The following is a 22,930-nucleotide window of genomic DNA, read 5'->3' as shown; positions in this document are numbered from 1 at the left end:
TATTTGCTGTTGTCCCATAGGTCCCTTAAACAATCATTTTTTAATTTTTTTTCTTTTTTGCTCTTCCAATTGGATGACTTCCACTACCTTTTCAAATTACTGATCCATCCTACATCATCTAATCTGCTGTTGATTCCCTTTGCATATTTTTCATTTTAGTTACTGTTTCCTTAAGTTCTGATTTGTTGGGGGGAGGGTTGTTGTTTTTTGTTTTTTGTCTTCTCTTTGTTGAAATTTTCATTGTATTCATCCATTCTTCTCCTGAGTTTGGTGGGCATCGTTATAACAATTACTTTGAACTCTTTATCTGGTAGATTGTTTTTCTCCATTTTGGCTAGTTCTTTTTCTGCAATTTTGTCTTGTTCTTTTGTTTGAAACACATTCCTCTATCTCCAAACTCTGTTTTTGCCAAACTCTGTTTTTGTTTATGTTTTACGTATATCAGTTATATCTCCCAGCCATGAAGGATTGGCTCTAGGTAGGTGTCCTATAGGACCCAGTTGCACAACCCTCAACCCCCCGGTCACTTAAGCCAAGTACTTCAAGGGTGTCCCCTTTGTAGGCTGCATGTACCCTCCTGTTGAGGCTGGGCGGCAGTTGGTGTGAACTTGCTGGTATGTAGGGCTGTCCCTCAGCATGGCTGTCTGTGAGACCTGGTCACAATGGTTGCAGATGCACTGGCAGGTATGGTTGGCCCCCAGTGCACCTGGCTGTGACGCTAGGCTGCCACAGCTGCAGGTGCATTGGTGGGTGGGGCAGGCCTCTGGCTATGTAGCTGCAGGATATGATCAGAATTGTTGCAGGTGCTTTAGTGTGTGGGGGCTGGTGGGAAGGATGCCAGTACTGGCAAAGGCTGCCTGCTCAGTGTGACACAGCAAGGAGCTTCTTAGGGGACCACTGACCAGGCAGGTTGGGCAGGGTGAGTCTGCAAGGGAAGACTGGGGTGGGGTGAGTGGTGCCAGTACAGTAGACAGAGAGTGTTAGTACCTACCAACACCAGGACAGCTAGGTAGAAGGGAGTGGGGAAAAAATGGCACCCACCAACACTTTCATCCCTGAAGAAAGTCCCAGCAGGTCTCTGCCCCTCCAGGACACAGGCACTGAATCTCTTTTACATGTAATGCATGAGCTTTTGAAACTGCCGCCTCTGTGCTGGGCCTTGGAGTGAGACTGTGCAAATGACCTTTCTGAGCAAAATCCCAATTTCCTACAGTCCTTTGGCTCTCATGGAAATAGAGCTCACTGGTTTTCAAAGCTAGACATTATGGGGACTCATCTTCCTAATACAGGTTCTCCAGGCTGGGGAGCCTAACGTGGGGCTCAGACACACACACACACACACACACCCATTCCTCAGGGAGGGCCTCTGCAGTTGTGATATCCCTCCCATTTGCAAACTGCTGAGTCAGGGGTGTGGTTCCCAACTAGTCAGCATCTCTACCCCTCCTACCTACCTCAATGCTGCTTTTTCTTTATACCTTTAGTTGTGTAAAATAGGTTCTTCCAGGCCTCAGGCCATTCTCAGACAGGGATTGCTCTATATGTAGTTGTAGTTTTCATGTTTCCATGGGAGAAGGTGAGCTTTTCCCTACTCCACCATCTTGATCCAGTTCTCTGGTGTTACTATAGATGTTTTCTAAGTTTCTCTCATAATGAATTCTTTAGTGCATGTCATGGATAGGCACTCTCCATCCATTCCATCCTCTTTCTAGAGCCTTCCAGCACTGATGAGGCCAAAAAGATAAAGTCTACATTTCCTAGACTCACTTATAGCCAGGGATCAGAGTATTTTAGGTTCTACCCTTTTGGTGTCTTCATGTGAGACTTAGAATGTGGGAAATAAGATAGAGGTCATTTTTCTGTGGCTTCTATTGTTCCTCCTGTCTTGCACCATTGTGGAGGTGTGTGGTTTATCTGAGGCAGCCTCCCCATCTTGACTCTTCCCTGAATGTGCTGCTTCCTCCTCTTAGAAGAGGGAGGAGCCCTCCTCATAACCTGCATCATGCCTCTTGAAGTCATCCAAGTTGGCTCAAGCTAGAATTTCTTTCCTGATGGTTCTAAAAATCATTTAACAACTTATTTTTTAAACAATCTCCTTTGCTTAAACTAACTGCAGTGGATTCTGTGCCCTTTCATGAAACCCTGACCAGCACTGTCTCTCATAAACATTTCATTTTCCAATCCACATCTATTACCTTGGCCAAGAATTCTATTATTTCATAAGCTTTTTCTGACATTCAGTTCAATTTCTCTTGTTCTTGTTTTCATTATTGGTACTATCCCACCTTGTCATAGTCATTTACCATTCATACCATTTGGTCTTTTAAAATAATGTACCTAATAAACGTATGAGCAAGCTATTTTTTCTATTTCCTTAGTATTACTTAGCTGACGAATATACCGCCAATTCCTTCCAGTGCTCCTTTAACTCATCAACCTTAAACATATTTTTGGAAACTTCCTTCTTTCTAGGATAGAGGATCGCGATGCTAAACTGAACATCCTTCTAAGACTTAAAACACAAAAAGCTGTTATTTTCATCTCTTTTTAAACATATATTTTCCAGTTAACCTACCACTAAAAAGATTTTATTATTTGTGACCTTACCCTTAAATCCTTTTTTTCTGTAATCCAGATACTGATTATATACAAAACCCCACCTCTCCATTTTACCCTTCTCACTCCTTATGCAAGGCACACCAAATGCTTTTTAAAATGAGCTTTCTGTAACTGCAGATTAAATAATGTTTAGAACTGATAGTGTGTGTGTACACAAAATGATATATTTTTATTTCTGATCATTCTTGTGGATAAATATATAAGAATTTGCATGTAAAAGACAATATGTCAGTTTATTTATAACATCTATTCCCACATAATGAATAAAAATCTTTGTTGAAGTTTTAAAAATGATGTTACAAACAACATTTAAAAACCTTTTACAAATAACTTATTTTCTTGAAAGTCGCTGAAGGAAGTAGCATATAAAACTGACATTTTTAAAGTGAGGAATGTTGGAGGTGGCAGAATCACTCCCTCAGCTCCTGGGACACTGAGCTTCTGATTTTTCTTTTGTACTGATTTTAAGTCCAGTAATTTTATTGCATCTGTTTCAGTAGGTAACCCTCCCATGCTGCTCAATCTTTAGGAGGCCTCTAGTCTTGACTTGGGCATACGAGAAAGGTTTTTAAAGCTTTTATCTACTAATTATTTTTCTACTATGCTGGTTGCTTTTCAGCATTATTTAATTTCTGAGTTCACCAAAAACAATGTCTCTCTGATAATTTTCCTCCAGCTGTATCATTTGCATTTGGCAAGTCATGTTATTTTTTTTCATAAATTTCATTTCTATGTAACTGCTTTGAATTTTTGAGTCCTTGTTACTGTTTTTAACATCTCATAAGCATTATAGCATTATGCTCCTTATGGGTCACTAATGTTAAATATTTTCCTTGTTCTCAGATTCCCAATTCCCTTTCGATCTGTGTGCTTATTTTTAATCCAAACTCCTTTTGAAGTAACTTTTGTTATTAAAACAATCTCTTTTTTAAAAAAATTTTAAGGGGGCCCTGGGTGGCTCAGTTGGTTAAGAATCTGACTCTTGGTTTCAGCTCCAGTCATGATCTCAGGCTGGTGAGATGGAGCCTGGCAACAGGCTCTGCGCTGAGCGTGGAGCCTGCTTAAGATTCTCTCTCCTTCTCCCTCTCCCTCTGCCCCTCCCCCACTCGCACACATGCACTGCCTCTAAAAAAATTTTTTTTAAACGATCTCTTTTAAATGTTATTTTAACATGCAAAAACAGATCAACAATGATATTCTTTTTATCTACCATTTTTTGTAATTGTTTGAAAAGCTGTGATATGCCGAATGATGACAGGGGATGCATGGGTAGTCACCTTGCCTTTACATTATCTTCCAGAACAGCATTTCCCAAACCACACACAATCCTAGTGAACTTCAGAACCCTAGCGAGAACCCCAGGAGAAGTTATTAGGTACCTGAAAAATAACCGTCTTAGTCTGTTTGGGTGCTATCACAAAACACCAAAGACTATGTGTCTTCTAAAATATAAACATTCATTTCTTACAGTTCCAAAGGCTGGGAAGTCCAGAATCATGGCGCCAAATTTGGTGTTTAGTGAGGCTTCCTAGTTCATAGAGAACACATTCTCACCATGTTCTCATATAGTGGAAGGTGTTAGGGAGCTCTCTGGGAATCTCTTTTTTTTTTTTTTTTTAAGATTTTATATTTATTTATTTGACAGAGACAGCCAGCGAGAGAGGGAACACAAGCAGGGGGAATGGGAGAGGAAGAAGCAAGCTCCCAGTGGAGGAGCCTGATGTGGGGCTCGATCCCGGAACATCGGGATCACACCCTGAGCCGAAGGCAGATGCCTAACGACTGCGCTACCCAGGCACCCCGGGGATCTCTTTTTTAAACTCACCAATCCTATTCATGAGGGATCCACCCTTGTGACCTGATTACCTCCCAAAGACCCCACCTCCTCTTTAATAATGATTTTTATTATGTTAGTCACCATACAGTACATCCCCGGTTTCCGATGTAAGGCTCGATGATTCATTAGTTGTGTATAACACCCAGTGCACCATGCAATACGTGCCCTCCTTACTACCCATCACCAGCCTATCCCATTCCCCCCCTCCCCTCTGAGGCCCTCAGTTTGTTTCTCATAGTCCATAGTCTCTCATGTTTCATTCCCCCTTCTGATTACGCCCCCCTTTCTTTATCCCTTTCTTCCCCCACTGATCATCCTAGTTCTTATGTTCCATAGATGAGAGAAATCATATGGTAGTTGTCTTTCTCTGCTTGACTTATTTCACTTAGCATTATCTCCTCCAGTGCCGTCCATGTTGTAGCAAATGTTGAGAACTCGTTCTTTCTGATAGCTGAGTAATATTCCATTGTATATATGGACCACAACTTCTTAATCCACCCATCTGTTGAAGGGCATCTCGGCTCCTTCCACGATTTAGCTATTGTGGACATTGCTGCTATGAACATTGGGGTGAATATGGCCCTTCTCTTCACTACGTCTGTATCTTTGGGGTAAACACCAAGTAGTGCAATGGCTGGATCATAGGGTAGCTCAATTTTTAACTTTTTAAGGGACCTCCACACTGTTTTCCAGAGTGGCTGTACCAACTTGCATTCCCACCAACAATGTAGGAGGGATCCCCTTTCTCCACATCCTCTCCAACAATTGTTGTCTCTTGCCTTGTCTATTTTTGCCATTCTAACTGGCGTAAGGTGGTATCTCAGTGTGGTTTTGATTTGAATTTCCCTGATGGCTAATGATTTTGAACAGTTTTTCATGTGTCTGTTAGCCATTTGTATGTCTTCATTGGAAAAGTAAGACCCCACCTCCTAATACCATTACATTGGGCATTAGGATTTCAACATATGAATGTGGGGAGGACACAAAAATTCAAACTGTAGCAATAACTGATACTAATGATGGTACTATTTTTAAGTTGAAAGAAAAAAACTTCTATAGTGCCAGAAAAAAATACCAAATACATTTTATATAGTATCTCAAAAGTTATCAGATGCATGACTAGATTCTTTCATTCATTTTTCCAATTACTATTTACTGAACTGGTTTTTGGGAAAACTGCAATAAAGAAAACAAACTCAGGTTGTTATACATGCTTTAGAAAAATATATAGTACCAAGAAAGTAAGAGAGAGTGCCAGGGGTGCGGGTGGGTTAGGTGTCTTTAGGTGGCATAGGGAAGACCGATCTAATGATATGAGACTTGAGAGCAAAGGAGGTCTGGGGAAAGAGCAGAGAGAGGGAACAATTATGTAAAGGCTACAAGTTGGGATCATCTTTGATGTGTTTAAGGAAGAGTAAGGAGGGCTGTATGGCTGGAGCTGAGTGAGGTAGAAAAGAGGAGTTGGAGATGAAGTCAGAGAAGCAGTCAAAGGCAAGGTGTTACAGGTCCAGCATTAGGAAGAACTTTGGATTTTGCTCTGAATGGAATGAGAAACCACTGGAGAATTTTGAGTTGAGAACTGACATGATCTAACTAACTTTTAAAGATAATTACACTTTCCTTTTGAAAGCACTGCTTTCAAAATATAAAAAGTCTAACCTTGGAATATCATTATCCACATCTTTAGACAACCATTGCATAAACCACAATAAATTCTAAATGTAAATATATCTTTATCGTATAAGGAACTAAGTGTTGTTGTTTTTCACTTTATTCATCTTTTCTTCTTCTTTTGGCAAACATCAGATATTATGAGCAAAACTATATTGCTCACTATAGTGACATACATTCTTTTTTGCTTTATAGAAACTGGTAAACATATGTAAGTGGATAAAATTCTTGGCTAAAGACATACTCCAAAACTCTGACGTATACTTTTCCGAGTTAGGAGAAAAGAAAGCTTGTGAAACTTCCATTAGACCATAATCATACAGCAAACTAAATTAGTATATGCTGTCTTTAAATTAACATCTGCCGTTTTTTAAAGACTTCAATTTTTGGTTACAGCTAAAATGATTTTTATCTGAAGGTTTAGGAAAGAACAGAAGCTGACCACACAAATCTTACTCATAACCATATTGGCCATTTAAAAATAAAAAATAATAATAAACCTATAATCAAGAAAATTCCATCTATTAGAAAAAAATAGGTACCAACAAGGTATTTTAAATATAGATGGCATTTATAATAATTAGGTTTCATGATATCTGTTTTATTACGTCTTTATTTATTTTTGAACCCATGCAAGCAGGGGGAGGGGCAGAGGAAGAGAATCTCAAGCAGACTCCCCGCTGAGCACGGAGCCCCACATGGGGCTTAATCCACAACCCTGAGATCATGACCTGAGCCAAAATCAAGAGTCAGACACTTAACTGACTGAGCCACCCAGATGCCCCTTGTTTTATTACTTCGTAATGGTTATCTTTTAATTTTAAAGTAACCAATTACTTAATAATAAAGCCAAACCATTTAGCTTTGTATAATTTAATTTTTTAATAAATTTCAGGCCCCAAAATAACAGATCAAGGATTGCAGAACAGTCAGCCTTCAGAATATATTTTGTTTGGCAGACAGCATGGTTTTTCATCTTTTGAACTGGAATATCTTCATGCAATATCTACTTGACCTAGCTGACCACAGTCCCTACCAGCTTCCCACATCATCACCAGCTGGGCATGAGAGACTGACATCCGTTTTTAATATTACAAAACCCAGGACTCACTTACAAACATTGGTTGCATTCATGGAGCAAAAGTTGAAATATTACAAACTTGATGCTAAATCTTAATACATAGTCCTAATTTGGGAAAAACCGATCAAACCAAAAAGTCTCATTTTCATAACATGTGAAACTAAGTGTTTTTAAAAAGGAACCAAAATAAAGATAAGCAAGCATGTAAGAAAATAAGTTTTCAGTAAATATAGCAGAAAAGTTTTACTATTGTTTTTATATAAACACTTCAGAATCAAACATTACATAATAAAAATACTTTTTTAATTTGAAGATCTTGACTTTATTAAATGATTCATGAATTGCGCAGCATCCAAATCGCAATAGGAGGGAGCTCTCAATAAAAATAACTTTTAAAAGTCTATATAAAATGTAGCGAAAAACTCCAAGACTCTAGAAGTTAACATTTTTTAAAAAGTCACAATTCATGAAAATAAGCCAACATGATAAAATGGGGACCCTCCTAGGAATAAAAAAACAATATTAAAACAAGATAACATTTCATCATTAAATTATTTCCCAAAATGCTTAATGTGATATCCTAAACTAGAAGCAATGGTAAAACTGGGATAGCATGTGTCTCTCAGGACATTAGAAAGCAACTTGACCTGACACTTCAACACCACCATTCATTCCTGCATTCGTTAAAAAAAAGGACTGCATGCATTCTATTTCCCACTCTGTGATAGGTACTTGGAAAGCAGAGACAGATCCAACAGATTCTGTCCTCATCAGTTTTTAAATTATTGAGGTTAGAGGAGGTGAAGAAAAAGAAGAGAAAGGGGAAAGAGGGAAGGAGAGAGTGGAGGAGGAAGGAAGCGAAAGAAAAAAATGAAAAAAAATTAAAAATACTATGTAGAAATACATATGGTATAGATAGACATATAAAGAGTACAGTGGAGATGTAAAGGACGAAGGGGCCAGTTCTACTTGATAAAGTCAGAAAAGTCTTCATACAGGAGATAACAGCAGATTGGAAGGTTAAGAACACATTTGTCATCGGATAGACCAAATTGTAGGGCAGAAAGCGAGTAGAGGAAAGGATTCAGAGTCAAGAGGGCATTCCAGGTGGGGGAAACAGGTATATCCCTGGGAAAAACATGCAGTGTGAAACAGAACAAGGTGCTGTGAGGATGGCAGGTGGCTCTGTGGGCTGGAACGGAGGACGACTGGAAGGACTGGTGAGAGATGAGGCAGGAGAACTTCCCAGGGTATCATGCATGGGGGCACGTTGAGATTCAGTGCTGTGCTGAACCTTACAGGTTTTATTCTAGAAGCCGTGCCTTTCAAACTGCACTGAGGTTTGGAGTTCTATCACATGGAGTTCTGTATATGGAGTTCTATCACAGAGAAAGTCATAGCACACGAAAAAGTCACAAAAAGTCACAGCACACTTTCAGGATATAATCAATTTCATTTGACAATTTCAAAAGAATTATTTTTGTGTGAGAACAAACAAATGCATAATTGAGTGGACTGAACAATTTATAATTTTATTTTTTAAATGAGTCTCATTTAAAAAATGTTTAAGGTAAAACATTTCAAAAATGTTGGGGGCTTACAGTCTATGTTGATTTTGCCTGTTGGGGTATTTTGATGGAAAATTTGACACCACTGAATAACTGGGAGCCTTTTAAGGGAGAAATAATTAGAAGCTTTTAAAGCTGGGAAGAAAATGATCTCTGAGTGTCATTTCAGCAGTAGCGTTAGCTGAAGGTTAGTCAACTGCAGCAGGACCATAATCCGCGAGGGACAGGCAAGGTTGGAGAAGAAAGGCACACAAGAGAAATGTGGAAACAGCAGTGTTCACTTAGATCTAGATCACTTCTGCACCAGCCGGACACAGGCCATGAAGTTCAGAGGAAACTGAAACCATTTCCGGTAGGAGCGACTGGTGGATAGAGGTGTCATCTACCAAGATTTGGCATCTAGTAAGAGGTGAAGATTTGGTGGAAAATATGAGTCCGCTTTTGAGCAGTGGATTTGAAGTGTTCGTAGGAACTTTGGGGGAGACGTGCAAGAGGTAACTGGATATAGACTTGGAAAAATGAAAAGGGCCTCGTCTGAAGGTAGGTGCTTGTGGGGCCTTAGCCCATGGGAAGCAGTTGATGCTATGGGCACAGATCAGATCGGCACACATGAACGCTGGAAAAAGAGTCAAAGCACAACCTGAAGCCTGTGCATACCCTTTGTTGTAAGCATCCCATTTCGAAAACACATTAGAAGGAAACAGAAAAGGATGCTGACCACAGTGTGATCTATAATAATAAAAGAGCACGGTCCAGGTATATCCCTGGGAAAAACATGCAGTGTGAAACAGAACAAGGTGCTGTGAGCATGGCAGGTGGCTCTGTGGGCTGGAACGGAGGACGACTGGAAGGACTGGTGAGAGATGAGGCAGGAGAACTTCCCAGGGTATCATGCATGGGGGCACGCTGAGGTTCAGTGCTGTGCTGAACCTTACAGGTTTTATAAACAACAGGGCAATGGTTAGATTCATATTCATTTGATGAAATTTAGGAAGCCATAAAAATAGGTAAGAAGTTCATTTAAAAATAATAAAAAGCTGGTGATACTAAGTCAAATTTGGGCTATATAATTTTTTCACTGTGATTACAATTTTATAAAATATATTATGATTTTATATGTACATGTGATAGAGGTGTGTATGACATATACACATTTAGATACTAACGGGGAAAAAAGACTGGGAAAAATAGACTAAAATGCTGGAATTGGAGGACTAATGTTTTTTCGTCTTTTAAATGTTTTCTAAACTTAATTTTAGAATTCCACTTTAAGGAACAAATTTGCCTTTAACAGTGTGTACTCTGTATTTATTTTTCCCCAGAAATCTATAAGTAGTTAGCTAAATGACTAATCACGTGACATGATTTTTTAAAAGATGCATATTGAAATGAATCCCAGAGATAAATACTATTTAAATGTATGATCTTGTTGCCACTATGAGACATCAAGTTAGGCCACCTGACTGCGTTACGGAGAATTTAGCAAAACTCAATAGAGCCATGGGAGTCACTCAGCAAGTATTTATGGAGCACCTAATATATGCAGGTACTTTGTCTGGATGTGTCTTCAAATTGAAGAAAGAGTTTGTAACTTTCTTCTTCAAATGTATTTTTCTCTATGTTTAAATGATACTTTAAGTAACAACATATTTTCTGACCATCTAACTTGGACCTATTGCTATTTTTAAAAGACAGAGAGAAAGAATACAAATTTGCAGGATATGGGTAAACAGGCAGTATTATACATTCCTGTTGAGAGTGTGAATGAGTTCAACTTCTGGGCAAGGGCATTTGGCGCTGTCTTCCAGAATTAAAAATACGCATTTTTTAACTGAGTAAGTAATTCTCCTTTTAGGAATTTATCCTATTACTATACTCATATGTGTGGAATATAACATATGTACAAGGATACTCATAGCAGCACTCTTTATAATAACAAGAGATTAGAAGCATCCCAAATGCCCATTGACAAATGACTAGTAAATTAGGCTACAATTATACAGTGAAATAGACAGAAACAGCCAGAATTAGATAGTTATTTTATGTATAGAAAAATCTCCAGGATTACACACACACACACACACACACACACACACACACACACACACACACAGAGTTAAAGCAAGATTTAAGATTCATGTATATAAAGGATACTATTTGTGTTAAAAAAAAATAAAACTGGCTTTTTGCTTATAAATGCATAGACCAATGCTGGAAGAATACAAGGAGGTAGTAAAAGTGATTGCTTCTGGGGAAAAGAAATAGATGGTGAGACAGATGGAGGGACCCATTCACAGGGCAAAGCCACGTACATCCATTGGCCATTCTAAAACACTAAAAGCAGTAAAAATAAATCAACATTGTTGTCTTAAAAAACTAAAAATTTTAGCTGAAATCAAGTTCCAGAATGTACCATTCAAAGCACTCTGTCTCCTTTTCTATTATTTAGCTTTTTTCTTTAGCTCGGTTATAATTTAGTAAAACACGAGGGAGTGGTACCAAAAGAAACAGCTCATAAGCTTATAAGGAAATCCTACTCTTCTACCACCATCCCTCATTGCCCTCAGTCACCACTCCCACCAAATGCAGTGGGGTGGGAAATGTCAAAAGAGTTCCCACTTAATTACACATTGCCTCATCTAGGAGACACCAAACGCACTGCCCTCTAGTCTTCTGGTCTCCCCATCATCTCTCTTGGTATTCTCCTAGAGGGGTTAACCGTGAAATAGATTGAGAGGAAAAACTCAAGTTTTACAGTGGTTCAAACGTTTTACAGAAATTGTTTTCTTTTGTCGAGAGATAAAAAGTGTACATCAGCAAAAATATTTTAGTATGACATATTTCATTAGAACACAGTATCTTTTCTTATACTGGCACATATTTGGAATGAGGTCACGGCATGTCATTCTAGCCTGTGTAATTCTGAAAGAGAGATTCCCGAGTAGCCTTCAGCAAGTTCCACAACAAGAAAATAGCACTTATTCATCTCACTCACCTCCCCAGATTGGGAATGCACCTTGGCAACAATCAAAGATAAAGCGGTAATATGATACAAACCTATGGATTCCCTTTTCATTTGTTCTTATTCTCAGGTGCAATTCTTACGCTCAGGTACATATTTGCACGTATTTTAAGGGTGTACCAGAAAGGTAGAGAACAACGTTGTTGTTCAGGCTCTTGTGCAATCTCTTAGCTTTTATTACAACCTTAAATTATAATAAAATAGACCTTAAAATGTAAAGCACAAATGGAATCTCGATGTGCCAGACTAAGAAGGACCTTGCTAGAGGGCAGACTGATTCACTCAATGAACATTTATTGAAGCCCTGCTATGAGCAAAGCACAATGCCAGGCAGATATTCAGTTCTTGTTTTTTTGGGAGCTAGCATCCAGTGAGAGAGACCTCATGTAAACAACCTGCTGTGATTTGAGGCCTGAGTGTCACATTAGCAGAGGAGACAGGAAGGAGAAATTCCGGCTGGGGTCAGAGTGGGAAAGTTGCAGACAAGTGGCTCGTCCCCCACATATCCAGTTGCCACTCTACCAATTACCAAAACTTGGTAGCTTAAAAAAAACACAAATTTATTTTCTTACAATTTTGGAGGCCAGACGTCCAAAATGGACATCACCAGGCTGAAGAACCACACTGCCTCAGGGAGCTCTAGGGGAGAATCCATTTCCTTGCCTCACAGCTTCTAGGAGCCGCCTGTTTTCTTTACCTTATGACCTCTTCCTCCACCTTCAAAGCCCATGGCAGAGCAGATTCCCTCTCTGACTCAGCTTCTCTTTGCTTCTGTCACATAGCCTTCTCTTCTGTCTGTAACCAGATTTCTCTCTCATACAATGCTTATGATTACAATTAAGACCTACCTGCATAATCCAGGATAATCTCCCATTTCAGGATCTTGATCACATCTGCAAAGGCTCTTTTCCATAAAAGGTAACATTCACAGATTCTGTGGAGTAGGACCTGGCAATTTTTGGGGACCATTATACAGCCTACCACAAGGTGTTTAGAGGGAAGGCCCCTAATCCAGCCCCTTTATCCTGAAGGCTATGGTGAGCCACTGGAAAGTTTCAAGCATAGGAATTACATGGTAAGACGTGTATTTCAGTAAAATTAATTCAGGATTTCTGAGGATGTAGATGAAAGAAGAGGCTGAAGTCAACAAACCTCTCCAATAATTCAGGACAGCTTTGACAAGACAATAGTAGTTGGGTTGAATGTACTGGAGAGAAATTAAGACCGTGGCATCAAGAGCTGTTTGCAGACTGTTGGATATAATAAATGATTTCTGATTTGGGCATTCAGGTACCATACACCACAATTTATAACACAAGAGGAAAAGCAGATTTGGAAGGGGGTTGGAGGACCTTAGGCAGGGAGGGAAGTTTTTATCAAAGAAAAAGTCTGCTCTGGGAATGAAACCATTTACTGGCAAACTAAGTTTTGAATTGCAATCCATTCTTGGAGAGGGCCTCTAAGAACAAAAACAGAAGTCAAGTAACACAACTTTTAGTACTAAATTTTATTCTCACATCCTTAGAACAGAATCTAAGGACGTTCAGGAAGAGTAATTGTGTAATTACGTTAGAATTTGTTTTCATCTGGACTAGAACCATAAACTAGCAATGCTGTAAAGAGTCTTAGCAATCTTCCTCAGCCAACGGTTCTCAGCCCCCTTTTCCCCACTGCCACACACCCAATTAATGGTGACAGCGCACCTCCAGGGGTTAATTCCAGGCATACCTACCACTCTAATTTACCTCTTCTCTCCCCCATTATAAGAGTATATTAGAATAAATTAAGAGTTATTTATCACAGCTAAACTGATTTTTTAGTTCATTAATTTTGTAGCCTGTAACTAGCTACTGTAAGACAACCCCCACAACTGATAGCAACACATTGTCACACACTGCACGAGAACCACAGACTAGGGTCCCTAACCGACCCAGGACAAATGCCGCCAGAGCAGTGACTTGCCTGTGCCTGAGCTCATTGGTAGTATGGTTCTGAAAGGAGCCCCGTCTTGTGATTTTCTCCTCCTTCTCCATTCTCTCTCTATAAAGACTATCTTCCACCTCATTTTACCATCCAGAAGGACTAAGGTTCATAGAAGCCACAAAACCCTTTTTTTTTTGTCCTTTATTTTTTTAAGTAAAATTGTATTTTTTCGAGTTCCATGCATCTAGAGTCCCACTGAGTCTCTGCTATTAGAGTCTCCCCCAGGGCTTCTAATCCTGCCTGTTCTCCCTCCCGCCTTTGCGCTCTGTGCACAGTCTGCACTGCACACTTTACGATGGTATTATATCCTACGTTGTCTTGTCCTCTCTAATTTCCTTATATGTGCACATCTTGTCTCCTCTCTAGATTTATGAGGTCTTTGTAGAGTTTCGCATCTTAATACTCAAAAACTAAAGAGGTGATGTATGGAAGTTAAGGTGAAGTGTTGAGAACAGAGATGTGCGCTGTTTTATTGGGCAAGACTAGAAATCTCTTCTTCTGCACTGCAGAGATCTGTTATATATGCTGCAGTTGTTCTGCATGGGAAGATGGGGAAAGAGAAGTTTGTCTCAGCTTCAGAAACAATATATTGGCTCCTGTAAACTAAGGGAAAACTAATAACCTTTGGCTTCTTCTGCTTCTAAAACCTAAAGAGTGATGGGTTTGATGCTTCTTGTTCCTTTTCCCTAGAAATATTTTATCATCGTTTCCTGGATATTAAATCTTTTTTTTTTTTTGGTGTTTTTTAACTTGTTTTTTTTAAAATGCTGTGTCGTGGTGCTTTAGCCTTCTGCTATCTTGATCTTTTTTAGTACATCAGATATTTTTGATCAGAATCTGTATAATTGAAGCTAGATGTGGACAGCACTTTTCAAATTGTGTATCCAGCACAGCTACTTAAAATCCCAAAGGGACTTACGGTTCAATAATATTTGTGAGCTGTTTCTTTGCATCTTAGTAAAGCCTGGATAGTGCCCCCAAAACACTAGAAATAAAATTAGATTGTTTTAGTGGTTTTCTTTCCACCTGACTTAATTTATTTCCATCTTAGAGGTCTCGCTATTCAGGATTCTGGTTTTATTTTTTAAAGGCAGTGTCGGTATAAGAGATGAGTAAGGCAAAAAATCCCACAAAAACACTGGCATAAAGAATTTTGAATGTGATATTCCATTCTGCTGCTGAATCAATACTTAATCTGTAGTAAATAACATTGGCAGAAGGCCAATCCATAAAATAAACCATAAAGTGCTATAGACTATTCCAGTGCCTAATGTGCTTCTCAGGCAAACAGCATTAAATCAAGGTATGGCCCTTCTTAGTATTATACAGTTTAGCTCCTATATGATGATTATTAAATAAAATGGTTTATTTTTTATGCACCCGCTATGGGTCAAACATTGTGCGAGGCCCAGTTGAGTAGGGAAATACATAAGCATAAATTTTAACACGCAATACTAAGTTTTTGTGTGTTTTTTTATAATAATTTTTATTTTGTTATGTTGTCACCATACAGTATATCATTCGTTTGTGATGTAATGTTCCATGATTCATTATTACACAATACTAAGTTTTATGACAAATGCAAATAAAGAAGAGTGTTATGGGTGCCTAACCCAGCTTAAGGCATTGGAGAAGATGCCAAGAGGAAGTGGTCACTGTGTTAAGTACTGATTTTTATCAGACTGTGAGGAAAGGAGATGCTTCAGAAAAAGGGAACAGCATGTGCAGTCATAATGGCAAGGGAGTACAGACCCTCAGGAAAAGGACCAGTATTTCAGTGGGAATAAAGGTTTAAGGCAGACTGACAGAAGGTAAAAATTTTAAGCAGGTCAGCCAGAAACAAACCATGAAGGAACTTATCCCATAAGCATCTGGTAGAGGAAGGGAGCATGGCTCTCTGAATTCCAAGGAAGGAGAGAACTATGTAACCTTCAAACTGTTACAAAGCCATGAAAAGTACATGAAATTAACTAGTCACTGGCTAAATACCAGTCACAGGCCTATCTGTACAACAATAGGGCAAAAATCACCAACTTTTTAAGACAGGAAAAACACAAGATAAACTATAACATCTACCACTACCAAATTCAAACCTTTTGATTGCACTACCTCTTTGCCTTTAAGTGGTAGTAAGATTTCAGAAGTTTATCCGGAAGCCGCCACTGAAGGATTTTAAGCAGCAAATCAGATTCCTGTTTTTAGAATAAATAAGATCAGATTTATTTATATTACAAGGACATTGAGAAGGCTGAATTCAAGGTAGGCCAGACTGAAGGCAGGGAACTGTTCTCATAATTTAGGGGACTAATGACAAGAGCCTGAACTTTGTCAGTGGAAGTGGTCATAGAGAAATTTAGCAGATACAACCAACAGAATTTGCCTTCCAATTGAATAGAAGAAAACTTCTAGGATTGCTCCGCCGAAGTTCTGACATAGGCCACTAGAAGAATGAGGGAAATGTAGGCTAAGAAACATAGCAAAAGGTCAATTTGGTGGGTGAAAAAGAGAAAGATGATTTCATCTAGGGACATTTTGAGCTTTCAGAGCCTCTGAGACAAGTAGGTGGAGATGTCCAGAAGGTTATTATAGACGTGAGTTTGAAGCTTGAGATAGACATTCAGGAGTCACGGCCTTGCACTAGATCCCATCAGGCTTGCCTACTCGAGAATATTGTTCCAGCTTCTGCCTAGCTGGCCAGACACAAGCAGAAGCCAGTTCCGACACTTTCCATCTACTTTGCTGGCACCATTCACCCTGTCGCAGCATTCCCCTGCAGACCTGTTCCGCCCAACCCAATCACACCCAGCAGGCAGCCTTGGTGGGGACCAGCATCCCCCCTCAAACCCACTACCGCCCCACCGGCACCAGGCAGACAGTTCCAGGCAGGGCCAGCACCCCTCCAAAGTGACTCCTACCCTAGGGTGCTAGGGAGCCAGCCCTGTCTACCAGCATGCCTGTAGCAGTTGTGGCCAGGTCTCTCATCCAGCCTTGCGGGGAGCTAACCCCACACACCAGGAAGCCCACAGCAGCTACAGCTGAGCGTCTCGGCCAGTTAGTTACACCAGGAGCAAGCCCTGCCCGCCAGTCACAACAGGAGAGCACATGCAGCCCACACCGAAGACACCCAGGAGTGCCCAGGGAGGGCGGCACTATGGGACCTCACAGCATGCCATGTCCATAAGGCCACCTCTTTCAAAACCAGGAGACATAGCTAACATACCTAATACATAGAAAAAAACACAGACAAAATGAAGCAAAGGAGTATGTTGAAAAGACAAAACAAAACAAAAACCTCAGAAAAGAACTAATCAACCTGATCAATTAATGGTTACAAAGGCCCTCACTTGACATGAGAGAAGAGAGGGTGAACTATGTGAGAACTTCAACAAAGAAAAACAAAATATATAAAAGAACCAGAGATGAGGATTACAATGACTGAAATGAAAAATACATGAGAGGGAATCAAAGCAGATTAGGGGATGGAAAAGAGTGAATCAACAATCTGGAAGACAGGGTAGAAAAAGCACCCACGCTGTACAGCAAAGGTTGTTTTGTTTGTTTGTTTGTTTGTTTAAATGAGGAGGGAGAGGTCTAAGATAGCAGCACAGGAAGACCCCGAAGTCAACTCCTCTGTTGGACACTGAATTCATGCCGGCATAGAGAGTAATTCACCTGAAGAAAAACTGAAGGCTGACTGAACAGCGTCTGCCCCACAAAGGAGAGACAGAGGCATGGTAATGACAGGCACTCCAGCCCCAGTGCTACGAACTTCAGCAGAAACGGATGTCACTGACAGGCCCCACCTGTGGATTCACCAACTGGAGCAGCGAAAAAACAGTTCAAAGGGCAACAATACATAAGTGAAGGAAACCCATCTTCCAACCCTAGGACATCAGCCAAACAATGAGGGAACCGCTTAAATCCTTTCTGACATCAGAGCTGCTGGCTAGTGCCATTGTTTCCATTTCCTCTCCACCTAGATGGTACAGGTGGAAGCAAGATCTTAGCACTCTGGCTAGCCTGCCAGCACAGCAAGCCCTAGTCCACACCACCTCCAGTCCTCCCCCACAAGGTGGCTCCCATATTCACACCCATTCCAGCTCCAACCATCCCACCAAGGCTACTCTGGCCTGCACCCACCCCAGCTGTAGCCATCCCACTGGGGCAGCCCTGGCCCAGATCACCCTGGGCCCCACCAGCCCCACAGGGCAACCCCAATGTGGAAAGCCTTGAGACACCCCTGGCCCATGCCCCACCAGCTCTAGCCATCCTGCCAGGGCACCCACGTGTGGAACACCCAGGACACCCTCAACCAAGCCTGCTCCAGCTGTCCTGCCTACAGTGCCAGGCACACACAGGTGGCACAGGGGATATTCCCACACAAGGCTACACCTTCAAGGCTGGGAGAGGTAGCTGTTTTGCCTAATTTATAGAAACAACCACGGAAAGGCAAGTAAAATGAGACAGAGGAACATGCTCCAAAGGAAAGAACAAGATAAAACTTCAGAGAATGAACTAAATGAAATGGAGATAAGCAATTTACCTGAGTAAGAGACCAAAGTAACGATCCTAATGATACTCACCAGACTTAAGAGTGGAGGAACTCAGCGAGAACTTCAATAAAAAGAAAATAAAAATAAAATAACAGAGTTGAAGAATACAATAACTGAAATGAAAAATATGCGAGAGGGAATCAACAGCAGATAAGAGGATGCAAAAGAATATATCAGTGATCTGGAGACAGGATAATGGAAAGCACTCAAGCTGAACAGCAAAAAGTAAGAATTTTTTAAAATGAAGGTAGGTTAAAGGACCTCTAGGACAACATGAAGCACTGTAACATTGGCATTATAGGAATCCCAGAAAGATAAGAGAGAGAAAAGGGGGCAGAAAACTCATTTAAAGAAACAATATCTGAAAACTTTCCTAACCTGGGGAAGGAAACAGACATCCAGCTCCAGGAAACACAGAACCCCAAACAAGATGAACCCAAGCAGGTTAACCTCAAGACACATAATAACTAAAATGTCAAAAATTAAAATTAGAATCTTAAGACCAAAATAGAAAAGCAACTACTTATACACAAGGAAAACCCCACAAGGCTATCAGCTGATTTTTCAGCAGAAACTTTGCAAGCCAGAAGTGCGCAAAAGAAAGAAACCTACGACCAAGAATACTCTACCTAGCAAGGATATCATTCATAACTGAAGGAGCAATAGTTTCCCAGACAAAAGTTAAAGGAGGGGGCGCCTACATGGCTCAGTCAGTTAAGGATCTGCCTTCAGCTCAGCTCAGGTCAGGATCCCATTGGGCTCCTTACTCACCAGAGAGCCTGCTTCTCCCTCTGCCGGCCGCTCCCCCTGCTGGTGCTCTCTCGCTCTCTCTCTGACAAATAAATAAATAAAATCTTTTAAAAAAATAAATAAATAAAACTTTAAAAAAATTTACAATTGGACAGCTACATGCAAAAGAATGAAACTTGCCCACTCTCTCACACCATACGCAAAGATAAACTCCAAATGGACAAAAGACCTCGATGTGAGACAGGAATCCATCAAAATCCTAGAGGAGAACATAGGCAGCAACCTATATGACATCAGCCAAAGCAACCTTTTTCATGACACATCTCCAAAGGCAAGAGAAACAAAAGATAAAATGAACTTGTGGGACTTCATGAAGATAAAAAGCTTCTGCACAGCCACCAAAACAGTCAACAAAACTAAGAGGCAGCCCACGGAATGGGAGAATATATTTGCAAATGATGCTACAGATAAAAGACTGGTATCCAAGATCTACAAAGAACTTCTCAAACTCAATACACGAGAAACAAATAAATCATAAAATGGGCGGAAGATATGAACAGACACTTTTCCAATGATGACATACAAATGGCTAACAGACACATGAAAAAATGTTCAAAATCATTAGCCATCAGGGAAATTCAAATCAAAACCACACTAAGATACAACCTTATGCCAGTTAGAATGGCAAAAATTGACAAGGCAAGAAACAACAATTGCTGGAGAGGATGTGGAGAAAGGGGATCCCTCCTACATTGTTGGTGGGAATGCAAGTTGGTACAGCCACTGTGGAAAACAGTGTGGAGGTCCCTTAAAAAGTGAAAAATTGAGCTACCCTATGATCCAGCCATTGCACTACTGGGTGTTTACCCCAAAGATACAGATGTAGTGAAGAGAAGGGCCATATGCACTCCAATGTTCATAGCAGCAATGTCCACAATAGCTAAATCGTGGAAGGAGCCGAGATGCCCTGCAACAGATGACTGGATTAAGAAGTTGTGGTCCATATATACAATGGAATATTACTCAGCTATCAGAAAGAATGGGTTCTCAACATTTGCTGCAACATGGACGGCACTGGAGGAGATAATGCTAAGTGAAATAAGTCAAGCAGAGAAAGACAAGTATCATATGATTTCATCTATGGAACATAAGAACTAGGATGATCAGTAGGGGAAGAAAGGGATAAAGAAAGGGGGGGTAAACAGAAGGGGGAATGAAACATGAGAGACTATGGACTATGAGAAACAAACCGAGGGCCTCAGAGGGGAGGGGGGTGGGGGAATGGGATAGACCGGTGATGGTTAGTAAGGAGGGCAAGTATTGCATGGTGCACTGGGTGTTATACACAACTAATGAATCATCGAGCCTTACATCGGAAACCGGGGATGGACTATATGGTGACTAACATAATATAATAAAAAATCATTAAAAAAAAACAAAAACACAAAAGTCAGTTGCTTTCCTATATATGTACCAGCAATGAACAGGTGGACTTAGAAATTTAAAACACAGTATCACTTACATTAGCACCTCCCTAAAAAAGAAATATATAAATATAGATCTTATACTGATTTTATTATGAAAAAAAGTATACAACTCTTATGAAATAGATATTTCATGTTCATGGATTGGGAAATGCAGTGTGGTTTAAGATACCAGTTCTTCCCAACTTGACCTATAAATTCAATGCAATCCCAATCAGTCTGATTCTAAAGTTTATATGGATAGGCAGAAGATCCAGAATAGCCTGCACAATATGGAAAGAGGACAAAGATGAAGACTGACACTACCTGACTTACTATAAAGTTAACAGTAATCAAGTGGTTGGTATTGGCAAAAGAATATACAAATAGATCAATTGAACAGAATAGAGTCTGGAAATAGAGCCAAACAAGTATCGTCCATTGATTTTTGACAAAAGAGCAAAGGCAATGCAATGGACAAAAGATGGTCTTTTCAACAAATGGTGCTAGAACAACTGGATATCTACATGCAACAGAAGGAATCTAGACACAGACCTTACACCCCTCACCAAAATCAAAGGGGACCATAGACCCAGGTGTAAAATGCAAAATTATACAACTCCTAGAAGATAACAGAGGAGAAAACCTAGGAGAACTTGGGGATGGTGATGACATTTTAGATGCAATACCAGAGGTGTAATCCATGAGAGAGATTGGATAAATTAGACTTCTTTAAAAACTAATGCTCTGTGAAAGACCATGGCAAGAGAATGAAAAGACAAGCCAGAGACTAGGAGAAAATACTTGGCTAAAGGCCCATCTGATAAAGGACTGTTAGCCAAAATATACAAAGAACTCTTAAAACAATAAGAAACAATTCAATTAAAAGATGGGCAAAAGATCCAAACACATTTCACTAACGACCTACAGATGGCAAGTAAGCCTATGAAAATAGTATCTTTAGGGAAATGTAAATTAATGAGATACCACTATTAGAATGGCCAAAATCCGCAGGAACGCTCACTCCGTGTTGGTGGGAATGTAAAATGGTACAGCCACTTTGGGAGACAGTTTGGATGTTTCTTAAGAAACCAGACATAATCCTATCTTACAATCTTGCAATTACACTACTTGATATGTTCCCAAAGGAGTTGAAATTTATGTCCGTACAAAAATCCACACACACATATTTGTAGCAATTTTATCAGTAATTGCCAAGACCTGGAAGCAACCAAGATGTCTTTCAGAAGGTGAATGGATAAATATACTGTGATACAACCAGACAGTGCAATATTACTCAGTGCTGAAAAGGAATGAGCTACGAAACCATGGAAAGAGACAGAGGATTCTTGAATGCATGTGTGTGAAAAAAAGCCAATCTGACCAGGGTACATACTGTATGATTCCAACTATATAGCTATCAGAAAAAGACAAAACTGTGGAGGCAGCAAAGAGATCAGCAGTTGCCAGGGTTACAGCAGAGGGAGGAATGAGTAAGTGGTGCACAGTGGAGTTTTAGGGCAGTGAAGCTGTTCTGTGGATACCGGCATAGTGGATACATGTCAAAACCCATGGAATGTACACCACCAAGAGTAAAGCCTAATGTAAACTATGGACGTTGGGTTATCGGTGCGGGTTCATCGACTTTAACAAACATACCACTCTGGTTGTCGATAGTGAGGTAAGGTATGAGTGTGTGGACAGGAGGTATACAGAAATTCTCTATTTTCCACTCCAATTTACTGAACTTAAAAATTCTTGTAAAACAGTCTATTTTTGTTTTTTAAAGCAAGTGCATTAGTGGTAGCGTATATACAGAAGTCAGAAAACTATATTTTTGGAGTGTTAGAAAACGACATCTCATTCAGTAAAATGTAGTTATTACTGCCTAAAAAAAAAAAGCTGTACATTTTAAGTATCAGAAATTTGAATATCACTTATAGGGTAAATGATAGTATTGTGTCAATGTTTAATTTCCTGAATGTGATAATGAAACTGTGGGTATAATGTAGGAGACAGTCCTTGTTCTTAGATAGTACATGCTTAAGAATGTGTGGATGAAGTGCCATGCAACTTAGTGGTTCCAGAAAAACAAGCACCGCCACCATCCCCTGTATAGAAATGTGGCAAATGTGGCAAAATAGGAAATGGTGATTTTAGGTATTTATGGTAATATAATTATAACTTTCCTTTAGGTTTTAATTTTTTAAAATAAAGAGAAAAATTCTAAGTGTTATGAACTGTTTATCTCCATGATCACTAGAGAGGCTGTGATCAAAAAGACTGATAATACCAAGTGCTGGTAAGGATATTGGGAAACTAGAACCTTCTTACAATGGTAAAATGATAGAACCACTTCTGAAAATGGTTTGGCAGTTACTCA

At 39.9% G+C, this 22,930-nt stretch overlaps 1 protein-coding gene across 9 annotated transcripts in view; it reads left to right on the top strand.

The window, feature by feature from the left end:
• Nucleotides 1–22,930, top strand: part of CSPP1 (centrosome and spindle pole associated protein 1) — a 381,696-nt gene that overhangs the window by 349,103 nt on the left and 9,663 nt on the right. The gene's annotated exons all lie outside the window — the stretch shown is intronic.

The sequence above is a fragment of the Ursus americanus genome, chromosome 9, assembly GCF_024610735.1.
Source record: "Ursus americanus isolate L20-20 chromosome 9, mUrsAme1.1.p, whole genome shotgun sequence".
NCBI classification, from domain to species: domain Eukaryota; kingdom Metazoa; phylum Chordata; class Mammalia; order Carnivora; family Ursidae; genus Ursus; species Ursus americanus.
The sequence above is the reverse complement of the archived record's forward strand: the minus strand, read 5'-3'. Positions and strand labels throughout refer to the sequence as shown.